This window comes from Heptranchias perlo, unplaced genomic scaffold (assembly GCF_035084215.1).
Source record: "Heptranchias perlo isolate sHepPer1 unplaced genomic scaffold, sHepPer1.hap1 HAP1_SCAFFOLD_56, whole genome shotgun sequence".
Lineage (NCBI taxonomy): Eukaryota > Metazoa > Chordata > Chondrichthyes > Hexanchiformes > Hexanchidae > Heptranchias > Heptranchias perlo.
This window is the reverse complement of record NW_027139581.1, coordinates 3,647,071-3,666,270: the sequence shown is the minus strand read 5'-3', so window position 1 is coordinate 3,666,270 and position 19,200 is coordinate 3,647,071. Positions and strand designations below refer to the sequence as shown.

The 19,200-nt window shown below is 44.3% G+C and overlaps 4 non-coding genes and 1 pseudogene across 4 annotated transcripts; 4 read left to right on the top strand and 1 right to left on the bottom strand.

Annotated features, from left to right (window-relative positions):
* Nucleotides 1–19,200, bottom strand: part of LOC137315687 (zinc finger protein 850-like) — a 200,386-nt pseudogene that overhangs the window by 59,499 nt on the left and 121,687 nt on the right.
* Nucleotides 8,094–8,176, top strand: trnal-uaa (transfer RNA leucine (anticodon UAA)). The gene has a single exon. It is a non-coding gene; the product is annotated as a tRNA-Leu (tRNA).
* Nucleotides 8,840–8,921, top strand: trnas-aga (transfer RNA serine (anticodon AGA)). The gene has a single exon. It is a non-coding gene; the product is annotated as a tRNA-Ser (tRNA).
* On the top strand, nucleotides 11,116–11,199 carry trnal-uaa (transfer RNA leucine (anticodon UAA)). The gene has a single exon. It is a non-coding gene; the product is annotated as a tRNA-Leu (tRNA).
* trnas-aga (transfer RNA serine (anticodon AGA)) lies at nucleotides 11,871–11,952 on the top strand. Its single transcript has one exon. It is a non-coding gene; the product is annotated as a tRNA-Ser (tRNA).

Sequence of the window (19,200 nt, the reverse complement as noted above, 5' to 3'; positions counted from 1 at the left end):
TGAGAAAGATAAATATATTGACAGAGAGACAGAACCAGTGAAAGACAGACAGATGAAAAAAAAACAGCAAGGTAGAGACAGGAATGTGATCAACAAACAGAGAGCACGAAATAATCATAAAACAACTCATTGTAATCAGCTTGGAGTGGGTGAGTGCAGAAGCAGAACAGCAGCAGATGAAGCAGGCGAGCCAGTTAATGTCTGTTCTGGGGGAACAGATTTTGGGTTTAATTTTGACAGTTGTAAAGATGATGCCTGGAGGCTGCACAATAAAGTCACTCAGTCTTGTGTAACTGACCCTGCCCTTTATTTACAGCAGGAGTTTTACCAGCTGCTCTGTACAGTGTGTAACTTTCCCAGTGACCTGCTGTATTCTGTATTAAATCAGCCTGTACTCTTACCCCTTCTGCTGTGTTAGCAAACTGGACAGAGTCCCACAGCACTGTAACAAAAAGCAAAATGCTCTAAATCTGAAAGAACAAATGTTATCGTTTCGGGCGTGGAGAATCTTCTTCGTCAAAATTCATCCAATCAGAAAAAATAGACGTGGGATATATACACTTTTCTATAAATTTAAAAAATCAATATTTATGTATGCAAAAAGCACAAAGCAAGAGAGGAATCATGGGTAGAGTGGTGTATCAGATTATCTCTGTCAAATGACCCCATGCAGAATGAGAAAGATAGAAAGTCTTGCGTGTCTATAGCGCCTTTCACATTGTCACGTTGTCTCAAAGCGCTTTACAATCGATGAAATACTTTTAACTGTACTCACTGTTGTAATGCAGGCAGCCAATTTGAGCACAGCAAGCTCCCATAAACAGCAATGAAGAAAATGATGAGATAATCTGTTTTAGGTATTGGTTGAGTGATAAATATTGGCAGGACATCGGGGAGAACTCCACTGCTCTTCTTCGAATAGTACCATGGGATCTTTTACATCCACCTGTGAGGTCCTCAGTTTAACGCCTCATCCTAAAGACGGCATCTCCAACAGTGCAGCGCTCCCTCAGTACTGCACTGGAGTATCAGCCTTGATTTTCTGCTCAAATCCCTGGAGTGTAAACTGTGCCCAGGCAAGGACCATTTTTTACCAATCAAAATATTAAAGTTAAGCGTCCAGCAATCAGGCATCAGCTCATGTAACCTGAACTCCAGGTTACAACAATTCTCTCAAAATGATTGCTGATTTTATTTTCATCCGCCAACTGTACAGTCTCCATAAAATAAGGTAAACGGAATAAAATGAAAACAAGAAAGATTCTTCATGATAACATGAATCAATACCAGTGGTGGTAATGCAGGGAACGGCATCAAACAGGAAATTAGAGATGCATGTAACAAGGGTACTGTAGTTATCATTGGTGACTTTAATCTACATCTTGACTTGGCCAAACCAAATTAGTAATAATACTGTGGAGGATGAATTCCTGGAGTGAGTCTGAGATGGTTTTTTGGACCAGTACGTTGAGGAGACAACTCGGGAACAGGCTATCCTTAATTGGATATTATGCAATGAGAAGGGGTTAATTAATTATCTTGTTTGCGTGGTCCTTTTGGAAAGAATGGCCATAACATGATAGAATTCTTCATTAAGATGGAAAGTGAAATAGTCCAATCGAAACTAGGGTCCCAAATCTAAACAAAGGAAACTACGAAGAATGAGGAGTGAGTTGGCTGTGATAGATTGGTGATTACCATGATGGTGGATAGGCAATGGTTAACATTCAAGGAGTGAATGCATGAACTGCATCAATTATACATTCCTTTCTGGCGCAAAAACACAAAAGGAAAAGCGGCCCAACCATGGCGAACAAAATAAATTAAGCATAATTTTAGATCCAAAGTGGAGTCATATAAAGTTGCCAGAAAATGGAGCAAGACTGAGGATTGGGATCAGTTTATAATTCATCAAAAAAGATTAAAAGGGGAAAATAGAGCATGAGAGCAAACTTGCAAGGAACAAAAAAGCAGACTGTTAAAGCTTCTACAAGTATGTAAAAAGAAAAAGATTAGTGAAGACAAATGCAGGTGCCTTACAGTCAGAAACGGGAGAATTTATAATGGGGAACAAGGAAATGGCAGAGCAATTAAACAAATACTTTGGTTCTGTCTTCACGGAAGAGGACACAAACATCTTCCCAGTTATGCTCGGGAACCAAGGGTCGAGTGAGAAGGAGGTGTGAAAGGAAATTAGTGTTTGGAAAAAAATAGTGCTGGAGAAATTATTGGGACTGAAAGCCGATAAATCCCCACGGCCTGATAATCTGCATCCCAGAGTATTAAAATAGTTATCTATGGAAATAGTGTATGCATTGGCTGTCATCTTCAAAAATTGCATAGATTTTGGAGAAATCCCTGCAGATTGGAGGGTGGCAAAGCTTATCACACTATTTAGAAAATTGGGGGCGGGGGGGAGAGAGAAAACAGGGAACGACAGACCGGTTAGCCTAACATCAGTAGTAGGGAAAATGCTCGAGTCTATTATAATGGATATGATAACAGGACACTTCGAAAGTATCAATGGGATTAGACAAAGTCAACATGGATTTATGAAAGGGAAATCTTGTTTGACAAACCTACTGGAGGTTTTTGAGGGTGTAACTGGTCGGATAGATAAGGGGGAAACCAATGGATGTGGTGTATTATGATTTTCAGAAGGCCTTTGAGAAACTCCCACATAAGAGGTTCGTGTGCAAACTTAAAGCACAATTGATTGGGGGTGACATACTGGCATGGATTGAAAATTGGTTAACAGATAGGAAACAGAGAGTAGGAATAAATGGGTCTTTTTCGGGGTTGCAGGTGGTAACGAGTGGGGTACCGCGGGGATCCGTTCTTTGCCCTCCATATTTGGATGAGGCAACCAAATGTAATATTTCCAAGTTTGATGATGATACCAAACTAGGTGGGGTGGTGAGTTGTGAGGATGATGCAAAGAGGCTTCAAGGCGATTTAGACAAGTTGATGGAGTGGGCAAATACATGGCAGATGCAGTATAACGTGGATAAATGTGAAGTTATCCACTTCGGATGGAAAAACAGAAAGGCAGAGTATTATTTAATTAGTGATAGATTGGGAAACGTTGATATAAAAAAGGACCTGGGTGTCCTTGTACACCAATCACTGAAAGCAAGCATGCAGGTGCAGCAAGCAGTTAGGAAGGCGAATGGTATGTTGGCCTTCATTGCAAGTGGATTTGAGGACAGGAGATAAGATGTCTCACTGCAGTTTTCAGGGCCTTGGTGAGACCACACCTGTTTGTGTGCAGTTTTGGCCTCCTTACCTAAGAAAGAATACACTTGGCATGGAGGGAGTGCAGCGAATTTTCACCAGATTGAATCTTGGTACAGCAGCGTTGTCGTATGAGGAGATATTGCGTCGACTAACCCTGTATTCACGAGAGTTTAGAAGAATAAGAGGGGATCTCATTGAAACGTATAAAACTCTGACAGGGCGAGACAGGCTGGATGCAAGGAGGATGTTTACCCTGACTGGGGGGGGGGGGTCCAGAACGAGGGGTCACAGGCTAGGAAACGGAGCAGGACATTTCGGACTGAGATGAGGAGAAATTTCTTCACTCACAGGGTGGTGAAGCAATGGAATTCTCCACCCAGAAGGCTGTGGAGGCCATGTCACTGAATATATTTAAGAAGGACATTGATAGATTTCTAGACACAGAAGGCATGAAGGGGTATGGGGAGAGAGCGGGAATATGGTATTGAGATAAAGAATCAGCCATAATCATATTGAATGGGAGAGCAGGCTCGAAGGGCCGAATGGTCTACTTCTCCTCCTATTTTCTTTGTTTCCATGTTTCGATGGAAAAAGGAAGAGAGTAGCAAAAGTAAACGTTGGTCCCTTCCAGGCTGAGACAGGAGAAATTAAAATAGGTAATCAGAAAGTGGCAGAGACGTTAAACAAATATTTTTTTCTCTGTTTTCAGAGTGGAAGACACAAAAAGCACAACAAGAATAATGGGGAACCTGGGGGTAAATGAGAGGAAGGAACTTAACACAATTAATATCACTGGAGAAAAAGTACTGGACAAACTAATGGGACTAAAAGCCGACAAATCCCCTGAACCCGATGGCCAACATCCGTGGGTTCTAAAAGAGGTGGCTGCAGAGATAGTAGATGCATCGGTTATGATCTTCCCAAATTCTCTAGATTCTGGAATGATCCCCGTGGATTGGAAGATAGCATATATTATCCCGCAATTCAAGAAGGGAGGGGGAGAGAAAACAAGGAACTGCACAGCAATTAGCCTGACCTCTGCCGTTGGGAAAATGTTGGAATCCATTATTAAGGAAGTGGTAACAGGGCACTTAGAACATCATAATATGATTCGGCAAAGTCAACATGGTTTTATGAAAGGGGAATCGTGTTTGACAAATTTATCAGAGTTTTTTGAGGATGCAACTCGCAGGATCGATAACGGGGAACCAATGGATGTCCTATATTTGGATTTTCAAAAGACATTCGATAAGATGCCACATCAAAGGTTGTTGCACAATGTAAGCGTTCATGGAGTTGGGATAATCCATCAGCACGGATAGAGGATTGGTTAACGGACAGAAAATAGAGTACGGATAAATGGGTCATTTTCAGGTTGGCAGGCTGTAAATATTGGGGTGCCGCAAGGATCGGTGCTTGGGCCTCAGCTGTTTACAATCTATATCAATGACTTAGTTGAACGGACCGAGTGTAATGTATCCAAGTTTGCCTATGATACAAAGCTAGTTGTGAAAGTAAGCTGTGAGGAGGACACAAAGAGTCTGCAAAGGGATATAGACAGGCTAAGTGAATGGGTAAGAAGGTGCCAGGTGGAGTATAATGTGGGGAATTGTGAGGTTTTACAATTCGGTATGAAGAATAGAAAAGCAGAATATTTTTATATGGTGAGAAATTAGTAAAATTTGGTGTTCAGGGAGAATTGGGTGTCCTCGCACAAGAAACACAAAAAGTGATTATGCAGGTGCAGCAAGCAATGAGGAAGGCAAATGGCATGTTGGCGTTTATTGCAAGGGGGTTGGAGTACAAGAGTAAGGAAGTCTTACTACAGTTGTATAGGGCATTGGTGAGACCTCACCTGGAATATTGCGCAGAGTTTTGTTCTCCTTATCTAAGGAAGGATATACTTGCCTCAGAGGCGGTGTGACGAAGGTTCACTAGATTAATTCCTGGGGTGAGAGGTTTGTCCTATGAAGAGAGGTTGAGTAGAATGGGACTATACTTTCTGGAGTTCAGAAGAATGTGAGGTGATTTCATTGGAACATATAAGATTCTGAGGGTACTTGACAGGGTACATGCCGAGTGGCTGATTTCTCTGGCTGGAGAGTCGAGAACTAGGGGTCATAGTCTCAGGGTAAGGGGTCGGCCATTCAAGACTGAGATGAGGAGGAATTTCTTCACGCAGAGGGTTGTGAATCTTAGGAATTCTCAACCCCAGAGGGCTGTGGATGCTGAGCCATTCAATATATTCAAGACTGAGATCGATAATTTTTTCGACTCTCGGGGAATCAAGGGATATGGGGATCGGGTGGGAAGTGGAGTTGAGGTCGAAAATCAGCCATGATCTTATTGAATGGCGGTGCAGGTTCGAGGGGCCGAGTGGCCTACTCCTGCTCCTATTTTATGTTCTTATGCTCTTATATTGCTTAATGCTTTATTTAAAAAAATTAAATAAGTGATTTGATTCCCAAACAGAATTAAAACGATGGGATTCTTGTCATTCTCCAGTGATTTGAACCGGCCATTCCATATCCAGACCCAGTGCTACCATGAGGCTATCAATGTCTGTTCATGGATTTCCAAGTGTCTTATATTTAATTCGTGTTGGAGAGAATGTTCCTGTCACGTTTTCAACATTGAAATCTGTGTATTCAGAGAGAAAAATCCACGCGGAAGACCAGGATTCAATTCCCCGACAGGGAGGTTACATTTTTGCTGTCTTTAATAGATTCACTTTCATTTCTCTTGTAATTTACCTGTAATATTGGATGCGGAAAATACACTGAAAGACAAACTCGGACCATCCCGCTTTCCACAATTTAATTTCACTGATATTCCAGCGATTTTAAAAGCTGCTCTCTGCCTCACCCTTCACCTCGATATCAGAACCAACAGTTAATCTGTTTTTTGGTGGTATTGTTTGAGGAAAGATTATCACCCAGGTTTCCAGCCATGCGCACAGCAAGGTCCCACAAACCGCAATGACAAAGTAATAGGTACATAATGCAGATGGGAAACGAGTGGAACTGAGCAGTATGAAAGTGTAACGGGATTAAATTAAAGAGCTGCCTGGAGTGGGGTTCACCCGGTTGTGAACCAATTGGATCTTAAGTCCTGAACCGCTCGGCCTGGTGCTTAATGACACTTTATTTATCTTTCCACGGGCAACTGGTGAAAGAAGATGAACGACCACTTTTCCATCTCTTTGTTGGATCATGTCCAGAGTCAAATTATGTGAGGAACGCGGGAGAGAGTGAGGGAGAGAAAGAAAGAGACAGAGACCCCCTCAGAATAACGGAGAAAATGTGTGGCGCGCGCACACACACACAAACAGACATAAACACATCGGGTGACTCAAACACACAGAGAGAGACAGACTATCGGTCATTTGGCACATTCTTTGTTCTATTTCTGTCGTCGATTTCGTGAAATCTTGCAGATCAATTCCAACGAGCATAAAACTCGAAGTGTTCAAAGCCGTGCATTTTTAATTCACTGAAGAATGAGAAGTTTGCTGCTTGTTAAACCGCTGATAATGGCATCCGCAGTCGGCAGGATCCGTACCTTCGCGGAAAGATCCCAATGGATTTCTGATCCATCGCCTTAACCACTCGGGGATACTCAGCACCATCTCAACACATCGACAAGCATGGAGGCGTGGGGTTAAAATATTAGACTAAAAATCCAACGGGTTTATCCCCGCGTGGGTTCGAAACCCATTTCTGATAACTGTTATTTCCGTTCCATTTTGATACTGCTCATTGAAACTCTTGTTCCATCTGCCTCATGCACCTGTTACTCTGTCATTGCTGTTTGTGGGGCGTTGCTGGTCGCAAATTTCCAAACCTGGACGATAATGAACACCACCAAAAAGCAGATGAACTGACCATCCTTTTCATTGCTGTATGTGAGATCTTTCTGGTGAATCTCCTCTCCGCCCTTTCCGATGTCTTTGTCTCTCTGTCTCTCCCTGTCCTTCACCACGACGCCAACGAAGAACTGGCACAGGACGAAAAGTGAAGCTTTTGAAGGTAGCAAAAGTTCCACTTTCGGTCGGGGAATTGAACCGCGGGTGTTCGAGTTACAGGCGAGGATATTCACCACAATACTAACGAGGAGCTGGTGTAATCTGGTGATGGACACTCACCACAGATGGCGTTGGACACCCTTCAAATTTCAGTGAATCTATTTTGAACATTTATTTGATGACAATTTGCGAAACTTCCTTCTTCAACTAACACCACCAAAACGCAGATTAACTGGCCATTCATTTCATTGTTGTATGTGGGATATTTCTCGTAAACCTCCTCTGCGCCCCGATCAGGGCCTCTCTCACTCTCCGTCTCTCTTCCTGTGTCTCGCTCTCTGTTTCTCTCTCTCTCTCTGTTGCGAGCTGCTGAATCAGCCCGGGATTGCTCACAGCTCGATTCTGCGTCTTCATTTCTTGCACATTATTCGTGTTCTGAAATCGAGGTGAAGAGTGAGGCAGAGAGCAGGTTTTAAAAGCGCTGGAATATCAGTGAAATTAAATTGTGGAAAGTGGGATGGTCCGAGTTCGACTTTCAGTGTATTTTCCACATCAAATATTGGAGATAAATGAAAGTGAAGCTTTTCAAGGCAGAAACACCGGGACTTCGACATTGGAGAATTGAACCCTGATCAACCGCGTGACAGATGGGGATATTCAGCACGACACCAACGTGGAACGAGCGTGAGCAGTTGATGGACATCCCCCACAGATGGCGTTGGACACGCTGCAAATTTCATTGAATCCATTCCAACCATTTATTTGATGACAAAGCAAAGCGTAGAAGAAGTGACAGTCAAGTACATTACATATAGAGCAAGATTCTGAAAAGACCAGGATGGCCGAGTGGTTAAGGCGTTGGACTTAAGATCCAATGGGTTTATCCCCACGTGTGTTCGAACCCCACTCCTGGTAGATGTTTCATTTTGATACTGATCATTGACTCTCTTTTGCAATTTGCATCACAGAATCATGGAAAGTTGACAGCACGGAAGGAGGCCTTTTGGCCCATCGTGTCCGTGCCGGCTCCATGCAAGACCAATCCAGCTGGTCCCACGACCCCGCCCTATCCCCCGAGCAATGCACTTTTGTTCCTTTCAAGAACTGATCCCGTTCCGTTTTGAAAGCCATCATTGAATCTGCCTCCATCAGCCACTTCGGGATGCTGAATTCGCCCGGGTCTCTTCACAACGCGACTCTGCCTTTCATTTCTTGCTCATTATTGTGGTTCTGACATCGAGGTGACGCGGAGAGTGAGATTTAAAATCGCTGAAATATCAGTGAAATTATATTGTGGAAAGTGGGATTGTCCGAGTTCGTTTATCAGTCTTTTTATCACACGTCCAATGTTCGAGATAAATGATATCTTGAAAGGCAGAAGAAGTTCATCGTCCAGGTGTATTTGAAGCCAGGGCTACCATGCAATCGGTAGGGATACCCACCACGATCCAAACGAGCAACGAGCGTGAACAACCGATCCCCTGACCGAAGGTTGATACCGATACCAGTTCTGCGGCTCGGTGACGCAGAGCGCTGGATTATTGCGATTTTAAGTGAGCAGCATTGTGCTTTCAACAAGTAGTCGTGGCCGAGTGGTTAAGGCGATGGACTAGAAATCCATTGGGGTCTCCCCGCGCAGGTTCGAATCCTGCCGACTACGGTTTAAAGTTATCATTTTATCTTTTAATCTCTGCGTTTCAACCGATCCGAGTGTGTGAAATGAAAATCCATTGTCAAGAAGTCGGAGCAGGACATTCGCGGACTCATCATACAATCGAGAATAGTCAACATGGTTTTATGAATGGGAAATCGTGTCTGGCAATTTTATTAGAGTTATTTGAGGAAGTAGCGATCAGGGTGGATAAAGGGGAACCAATGGATGCAGTATATTTGGATTTCCAAAAGGCATTCGATAAGGTGCCACATAAAAGGTGATATCCCTTCTGCTTGTTATTCTCCACGCTTACACACACCCGTGCCTTCTGCCGCTTCCTGCCACTGCTTCTGACCTTTACCTCGCAGAGAATAACAGGCACAAGATAAGAGCTCATAGATTGGGGATTTGCTAACTCACAGAAAACAAGGAGTCGGGATTAAAAGTCATTTTCAAAATGGCAATCGGTAACTGACGGGTGCCGCAGGGATCAGTGCTGGGGCCTCAACTATTTACAATATGTATCAATGACTTGGATGAAGGGACAGAGCGTATTGTGGCCAAATTTGATGATGATACGAAAATAGGTGGAAAAGCAAGTTGCGAGGGTGGCACAAAGGTTCTACAAAGGGATATTGACAGGTTAAGCGAATGGGCAAAAATTTGGCAGATGGAATATAAGGTGGGAAAATGTGAATTCATCCACTTTGGCAGGAAAAATAAAAAAGCAAAATATTATTTGAATGGAGAAATACTACAAAATGCTGCAGTACTGAGGGATATGAGTGTCATCGTACATGAAACACAAAAAGTCACCATGCAGGTGCAGCAGGTAATCCAGATGGCGAACGTAATATTGGACTATTGAGAGAAAGAAGAAGAAAATATTGACCATTTAATGATTCAACCGGAGCCGTTTTCCTGGGAGTCGGTTTTGAAACAGGACACAGTCTCAATTTGTTCCAATCTGTTTCCTTCTTTGACCCTGTGATTCTCAAATCTGCGGGTATTGGACAGATAGAGGGAGAGAGATTAACACAGACTCAGACAGACCGAGAGAGTCTCTTTCTCTCCCAGTGTCTCTCTCTTTCTGAGTGTCTCTCTTTCCCACTCTTTTCCTCGCACCCCACATCACTTTATTCTGGATCTTAACGAACAGAGAGATGGAAATGTGAACAGTGAGTCTTCTTTCAACAGTGGCCCGTGGAAAGTGAAACAAACTGTCATCAAATAGGTCATTTCATTAAAAGTTAAAGCTGGAAAAAGGTGCGGACGGGACTCGAGCTCGCGCTTTTCTATTATAATGAGACCAACGCTTTTTCAATTGGCCACCGCACCCCACGAGCCAAACACGGATGATAATGTTCTTCATCGGGTGAAGTCAGATCAACAGCTTGAAGCAACTGATTGCGACAATCGACTGATTGAGGAGCATTGGATTTCGACTATTCCGCCTGAACAAATAATTTCATGACAGTTCATTTAACGGGCCATTGTGGAAAGATTCACAGAGAGAGAGATAGAAAGAGACAGAGAGAGAAAACGAGGGAGAGAGATGGAGACATGGGGAGAGAGAGATAGAGAGACCTTAATAGAGAGTTTTAAAATCGTTGGAGTATCAGTGAGATTAAATTTTGGAAAGTGGGATGGTCCGAGTTAGTCTTTCAATGTTTTTTCCACGTCAAATATTGGAAATAAATTCCTTTCTGTATGTCTCTCTCTCTCTATTTGGAGCGGCTGAATTAGCCCGGGTCTGCAAACAGCTCGATTCTGCGTATTCATAACTTGCACATTATTAGTGTTCTGAAATCGAGGTGAAGAGTGAGGCAGAGAGCAGGTTTTAAAATCGCTGGAATATCAGTGAAATTAAATTGTGGAAAGTCGGATGGTCCGAGTTCGACTTTCAGTGTATTTTCCACATCAAATAGTGGAGATCAATGAAAGTGAAGCTTTTAAAGGCAGAAACACCGGGACTTCGACATTGGAGAATTGAACCCTGATCAACCGCGTGACAAATGGGGATATTCAGCTCAACACGAAGGAGGAACTGGCGTGAACAGTTGATGGACACTCCCCACAGATGGCGTTGGACACGCTTCAAATTTCATTTAATCCATTCCAACCATTTATTTGATGACAAACAAAACCGTAGAAGAAGTGACTCTCAAGCTCATTACACATAAAGCAACATTATGAAAGGACCAGGATGGCCGAGTGGTTAAGGCGTTGGATTTAAGATCCGATGGTTTTATACCCGCGTGGGTTCCGAACCCCACTCCTGGTAGGTGCGGTTTGCGTTACATTTTGATACTGATCATTGACTCTCTTTTGCCATTTGCATCACAGAATCAGAGAAAGGTGACAGCACGGAAGGAGGCCTTTTGGCCCATCGTGTCCGTGCCGGCTTTATGCAAGACCAATCCAGCTAGTCCCACTCCCCCGCGCTATCCCTCTCGCACAGCAACTTTTTTCCTTTCAAGTACTTGTCCCGTTCCGTTTTGAAAGCCATCATTGAATCTGCCTCCATCAGCCACTCGGGATGCTGAATTAGCCCGGGTCTCTTCACAACGCGACTCTGCCTTTCATTTCTTGCTCATTATTGTGGTTCTGACATCGAGGTGACGCGGAGAGTGAGATTTAAAATCGCTGAAATATCAGTGAAATTAGATTGTGGAAAGTGGGATTGTCCGAGTTCGTTCATCAGTCTTTTTATCACACGTCCAATGTTCGAGATAAATGATATCTTTGAAGGCAGAAGAAATTCATCGTCCAGGTGTATTTGAAGCCAGGTCGACCATGTAATAGGTAGGGATACCCACCACAATACAAACGAGCAACGAGCGTGAACAACCGACCCCCTCACCGACGGTTGATACCCACACCAGTTCTGCGGCTCGGTGTCGCAGAGCGCTGGATTATTACGATTTTAAGTGAGCAGCATTGTGCTTTTAGCAAGTAGTCGTGGCCGAGTGGTTAAGGCGATGGACTAGAAATCCATTGGGGTTTCCCCGCGCAGGTTCGAATCCTGCCGACTACGGTTTAGAGTTATCATTTTATCCTTTTATCTCTGCGTTTCAACCGATACGAGTGTGTGCAAAATGAAAATCCATTGTCAAGAAGTCGGAGCAGGACATTCGCGGACTCATCATACAATCTAGAATAGTCAACATGGTTTTATGAATGGGAAATCGTGTCTGACAATTTTATTAGAGTTCTTTGAGGAAGTAGCGATCAGGGTGGATAAAGGGGAACCAATGGATGCAGTATATTTGGATTTCCAAAAGGCATTCGATAAGGTGCCACATAAAAGGTGATATCCCTGCTGCTTGTTATTCTCCACGCTTACACACACCCGTGCCTTCTGCCGCTTCCTGCCACTGCTTCTGACCTTTACCACGCAGAGAATAACAGGCACAAGATAAGAGCTCATCGATTGGGGATTTGCTAACTTACAGAAAACAAAGAGTCGGGATTAAAGGGTCATTTTCAAAATGGCAATCGGTAACCGATAGGTGCCGCAGGGATCAGTGCTGGGGCCTCAACTATTTACAATATATATCAATGACTTGCATGAAGGCACAGAGTGTATTGTTGCCAAATTTGCTGATGATACGAAAATAGGTGGAAAAGCAAGTTGCGAGGGTGACACAAAGGGATATTGACAGGTTCAGCGAATGGGCAAAAATTTGTCAGATGGAATATAAGGTGGGAAAATGGAAGTCATCCACTTTGGCAGGAACAATAAAAAAGCAAAATATTATTTCAACGGAGAAATACTACAAAATGCTGCAGTACAGAGGGATCTGGGTGTCATCGTACATGAAACACAAAAAGTCACCATGCGGGTGCAGCAAGTAATCCAGAAGGCAAACGGAATATTGGACGATTGAGAGAAAGACAGAGAAACGGACACTCACACAGAAAAGCTGAGAAAAAATGAGACACACACACATTGCACACAGAGGCATGGTCGTTCTTGGTGCCCGTCTGTTGCAGCGCGATGGATGGTTGCAATTTTAAGTGAGCAGCATTCAGCTGAGCTCTCGCAGACGTGGCCGAGTTGTTTCGGGCGATGGATAAAAAATTCAATGGGGTCTCCCCGTGCAGGTTCAGAGCTTTGTTTTCAGACCCTTTACGTCTGCGTTTCAACCGACATGTGTGTGTCTGTCCGTCAGTGTGTGTACCTGTGTGTTTGAGTATCTATCTGTGTATCAGTGTCTGCTGAGTCAGTGTGTGTGTATTGTGTCTGTCCGTGTGTGTCTCACTTATTCAACGCTTTTCAGTGTGTCTCTCTGTCACTCTTTCCCCCGCTCCCCACATCATTTCATTCTGGACTTTGACTAACAAAGAGATGGAATATGTGAAAGACAAGCCTTCATTCAACACATTGTGAGCTCGTTGCCAAGACTGATGCCCACTGAGCGACGGCTGATAACTATACCAGTCATGCGGCTCTGCGTCAATTGTTTGTCCGATTACGCTGGTGTGAAGCGCCTTGGGGCGTTTTGCTGCGTTAAAGACTCGATATCAATGCAACTTTTTGTTGTGGGCAATTGTGATTGCATCAAACTGAGAGAGTTGAGGGGAGAGCTGCACCGCCACCACTGGAGACGATTGGTATTGCAGGCATCTCCTGTTTTGTGAGTTTCACCGGCCTCCCTCTTCTCAGACCCCTTGATCACCTTGTCCGGTTCCCGGTTTGGGAACCTCTGCTCTGCTCAGCTCTCTGGTGGGGTGGGGCTTGAAACCACAATCTTCAGACTCAAAGGCCAGAGTGGAGCAGATTAGAGAGATCTGAGATTCGCTGGAATATCAGTGCAATTAATTTCGGGAAGGTGGGAACATTTTATCAATAGATTTTCTGCAGCCAATATTGCAGATAAATGGCCAGAAACATAAAAGTGAGACTTTTAATGCCACAATTGAACATCGGTCTTCCGCTTGCTCCCACTAACGGAGAACTGATGCACGAAGAGAATGTCCTCTCACCACAGGTGGTCTGAGACATGTTTTATGTTCCAGTGAATCTTTTTAAACTATTTATTCGATGATAGTTTGTTTAACTTTCCATGGGTCTCTGTTGAAAGAGGTCTTACATTTCACAATTCCATCACTTTGTTGGTCAAGGTACAGAGCAAAATGATGTGGGGAGCTGGGGACAAAATGACAGGGAGAAAGAAAGACTGTGAGACACTCAGAAAAGCGTGGAAGTGATACTCAGGCACGTTGCACACAAACTTTCCACCGGCCTCTGTTGAAAGAAAACTTACCTTTCACATTTCCATCTCTTTGTTAGTCAAGGTCCAGAATAAAGCGATGTGGAGAGCGCGGGAAAGAGTGACAGAGAGCGAGAAAGACAGAGAAACGGAGACCCACTCAGAAAAGTTTAGAACAAGTGAGACAAACATACACGTTACACACAGGCCGAGTGAACCTTGGTGCCTGTGTGTTGCAGAGCGATGGGTCGTTGCCATTTTAAGTGAGCAGGTTTTAGTTGAGGTTCAGTCGTTGTGCTGAAGGCAATGGACCAGAAATCTATTGGGGCCTCCCCGCAGCTTCGAATCCTGCCGACAACGGTTCACAGCTTTCTTTTCAAACCTTCCATATTTGCGTTTCAACCTACACGTGTGTGTCTGTCTGTCAGTGTGTGTAACTGGACGTGTGATTATCTATCTGTGTATCAGTGTCTGTTTGTACATGGCTGCGTGTGTGTAATGTGTCTGTGCGTGTGTGTCTCACAGCTGAGTGTAGTGGATACAAAAAAAGCTACGGGCCCCGACAACATCCCGGCTCCAGTGCTGAAGACTTGTGCTCCAGAACTAGCGGCGCCTCCAGCCAAACTGTTCCAGCACAGGTACAACACTGGCATCTACCCGACAATGTGGAAAATTGCCCAGGTATGTCCTGTCCATAAAAAGCAGGACACAACCAATCCGGCAAATTACCGCCCAATCTGTCTCCTCTCAAACATCAACAAAGTGATGGAAGGTGTCGTCGACAGTGCTATCAAGCGGCACTTACTCACCAATAACCTGCTCACCAATGCTCAGTTTGGGTTACACCAGGACCACTCGGCTCCAGACCTCATTACAGGCTTTGTCCAAACATGGACAAAAGAGCTGAATTCCAGAGGTGGGGTGAGAGTGACTGCCCTTGACATCAAGGCAGCATTTGACCGAGTGGAGCACCAAGGATCCCTCGTAAAATTGAAGTCAATGGGAATCATGGTGAAAATTCTCCAGTGGCTGAAGACATACCGAGCACAAAGGAAGATGGTTAGTGGTTGCCAAAGGCCAATCATCTCAGCCCCAGGACACTGCTGCAGAAGTTCATCAGGTCCATCCACCACCCTAAACATTCACTCCCTCCACCACCGGCGCACAGTGGCTGCAGTGTGTATCATCTACAGGATGCACTGCAGCAACTCGCCAAGGCATCTTCGACAGCACCTCCCAAACCCGCGACCTCTACCACCCAGAAGGACAAGGGCAGCATGCGCATGGGAACAACAACACCTGCACGTTCCCCTCCAAGTCACACACCATCCCGACTTGGAAATATATCGCCGTTCCTTCTTCGTAGCTGGCTCAAAATCCTGGAACTCCCTTCCTAACTGCACTGTGGGAGAACCTTCACCACACGGACTGCAGCGGTTCAAGAAGACGGCTCACCAACACTTTCTCAAGGGCAATTAGGGATGGGCAATAAATGCCGGTCTCTCCAGCGACGCTCACATCCCATGAACGAATAAAATAAAACAACGCGACTGTTTCTTTCATTTCTTGCTCATTATTGTGGTTCTGTCATCAAGGTGACGCAGAGAGGAAGGTTTAAAATCACTGGAATATCAGTGAAATTATATTGTGGAAAGTGGGATTGTCCGAGTTAGTTTCTCAATGTTTTTTCACGCATCCAATGTTGAAGATAAATTGCAAGAGAAATGAAAGTGAAGCTTTTAAAGGCCATAAGATTTGATATATTTCTTCGGGGAATTAAGCCCCGGTCTCTTGCATAATAGGCGGGGATATTCACCACCATACCAACGAGGAACTGGCGTGGGCTAATTAAGGACACTCACCACAGATGGCGTCAGACACGTTTCAGGTTTCAGTGAATCTATTTTAACCATTTATTTGATGACAATTTGCTTAATTTTCCACGGGCCACTGTTGAAAGAATACTTACCTTTCACATTTCCATCTCTTTGTTCATCAAGGTCCAAAATAAAGTGATGTGGGGAGCGCGGGAGAGAGTGACAGAGCGAAGAAAGGCAGAGGAACGGAGACTCACTCGGAAAAGCTTCGAAAAAGTGAGACACACAAATACAGGTACATTACACACACAGGCATCCTGATTCTTAATGCTCGTCTGTTGCAGACCGATGGATCTTTGTAATTTTAATGTGAGCAGCATTTCGAACAGGTCAAGTTGTTGGACCGAAATCCATTGGATTCTCCCCGCGTATGTTCGAATCCTGCCGACTACGGTTCAGAGCTTTCTTTTCAAACCTTTCATCTCTCCGTTTCAATCTGCATGATTGTTTGGGTGTCTGCTTGTGTGTGTCTCACTTTTACAACGCAATTCAGAGTGTTTCTCTGCCTTTTAAAAGCAGTTAAAGTTGGGCCTCCCCGGTCTCCCGCTAGACAGACTATACTAACGAGGAACTGCCGTGAGTCGGTCATGGACAATCACCACGGATGGCGTAAGATGAGCTCCAATTTTCAGTGACTCTATTTCAACCATTTAGTTCATTACAATTCGTTTAACTTAGTGGTGCTACCGAGCCACTCTTGGTGATGGACATGGATGTTCCCCACCCAGAGTGCCCCTGCTGCCGTCAGTGATTCCTCTAAGTGCTGCTCAACATGGAGGAGGACTGATTCATCAGCTGAACGAAGGCAGTAGGTGGTAATAAGCAGAAGGTTTCCTTGCCCATGTTTGACCTGATGCCATGAGATTTCATGGGGTCCGGAGTCAATGCTGAGGACTCCCTCCTGACTGCATATCACTATACCGCCACCTCTGGTGGGTCTGTCCTGCCGGTGGGAGTGGACACACCCAGGGATGGTGATGGAAGAGTCTGGGACGTTGGCCGAAAGGTATGATTCTGTGAGTATGGCTATGTCAGGCTATTCTTGGGACAGCTCTCCCAATTTTGTTACATCCCAAGATGTTTGTGAGGAGGACTTTGCATTGTCGACTGGGCTTGGTTTGCCTTTGTTGTGTCCGTTGCCTCGTGGTCCGTGATAGCCTTTCAGTGTATTTTCCGCATCAAATATTCGAGATAAATTGCAAGAGAAATGAACGTGAAACTTTTGAAGGCAGCGAAAGTGCAACCTCCCCGTTGGAGAATTGAACCCCGGTCACTTGCGTGATAAGCGGTGATACTCACCAGTACACTAACGAAGAACTGGTGTGGGTCAGTAAAGGACACTCACCACAGATGGCGTTAAACAGGATTCAAATTTCAGTGAATCTATTCTAACCATTTATTTGATGACCTTTCATCTCTGCGGTTCAATCTACACGTGTGTCTGTCTGTCAGTGAGTGTACCTGTGTGTGTGTGTGTGCTAGTATCTGTCTGTTTATCAGTGTCTGCGTGTGTACATGGCTGTGTAATGTGTGTGTCTAAAATGAAAATGCTAGAATCCATTATTAAGGAAATTATCCTTCCTCCCTCAACTAACAAAACCAAAACGCAGATTAACTGGCCATCCATTTCATTGTTGTATGTGGGATCTTTCTCGTAAACCTCCACTTGGAGATATATTGCAAGAGGAATGAAAGTGAAGCTTTTAAAGGCAATAAAAATGTCACCTCCCGGTCGGGAAATTGAACCCTGGTTTCCACGGGCCACTGTTGAAAGAAGACTGACCTTTCACATTTCCATCTCTCTGTTCGTCAAGGTCCAGAATAACGTGATGTGGGGAGAGCGGGAGAGAGTGACAGAGAGAGAAAGACAGAGAAAGAGAGACCCACTCAGAAGAGCTTAGAAAAAGTGAGACACACACACATAGAATCATAGAATCATAGAATCATAGAAGTTACAACATGGAAGTAGGCCCTTCGGCCCAACATGTCCATGTCGCCCAGTTTATACCACGAAGCTAGTCCCAATTGCCTGCACTTGGCCCATATCCCTCTATACCCATCTTACCCATGTAACTGTCCAAATGCTTTTTAAAAGACAAAATTGTACCCGCCTCTACTACTGCCTCTGGCAGCTCGTTCCAGACACTCACCACCCTTTGAGTGAAAAAATTGCCCCTCTGGACACTTTTGTATCTCTCCCCTCTCACCTTAAATCTATGCCCCCTCGTCATAGACTCCCCGACCTTTGGGAAAAGATTTTGACTATCGACCTTATCTATGCCCCTCATTATTTTATAGACTTCTATAAGATCACCCCTTAACCTTCTACTCTCCAGGGAAAAAAGTCCCAGTCTGTCTAACCTCTCCCTGTAAGTCAAACCATCAAGTCCCGGTAGCATCCTAGTAAATCTTTTCTGCACTCTTTCTATTTTAATAATATCCTTTCTATAATAGGGTGACCAGAACTGTACACAGTACTCCAAGTGTGGCCTCACCAATGCCCTGTACAACTTCAACAAGACATCCCAACTCCTGCATTCAATGTTCTGACCAATGAAACCAAGCATGCCGAATGCCTTCTTCACCACCCTATCCACCTGTGACTCCACTTTCAAGGAGCTATGAATCTGTACTCCCAGATCTCTTTGTTCTATAACTCTCCCCAACGCCCTACCATTAACGGAGTAGGTCCTGGCCCGATTCGATCTACCAAAATGCATCACCTCACATTTATCTAAATTAAACTCCATCTGCCATTCATCGGCCCACTGGCCCAATTGATCAAGATCCCGTTGCAATCCTAGATAATTTAGACACATTACACACGCAGGCATACATACAAATATAAATATTTTTAGACTCGAATTTTTGGAGCAAAACCAGACGAAAGTTCAAGTTTATTGGAAAGCTTTGCGCACAAAGGGAGAGTGGGAAACTTCCTCAAGCTCGCACCTCACTCTCAAAGGAACATCAGCACTAAACATACACACAGGCACATTACACACACCGGCATTTATATGTACACATACACTCAGGCACATTACACAAAGAGGCATAATCGTTAAATCTCTTTCTCTCTCTCTCCCTCTATGTTTCAATGTGTGTCTCACGATCAGTCTTCTTGTGTGTGTCTCTCTGTCTCTGTCTCTCTGTCGCTCTCTCTCTGTCTCCGTCTCTCTCTCTCTGTCTGTC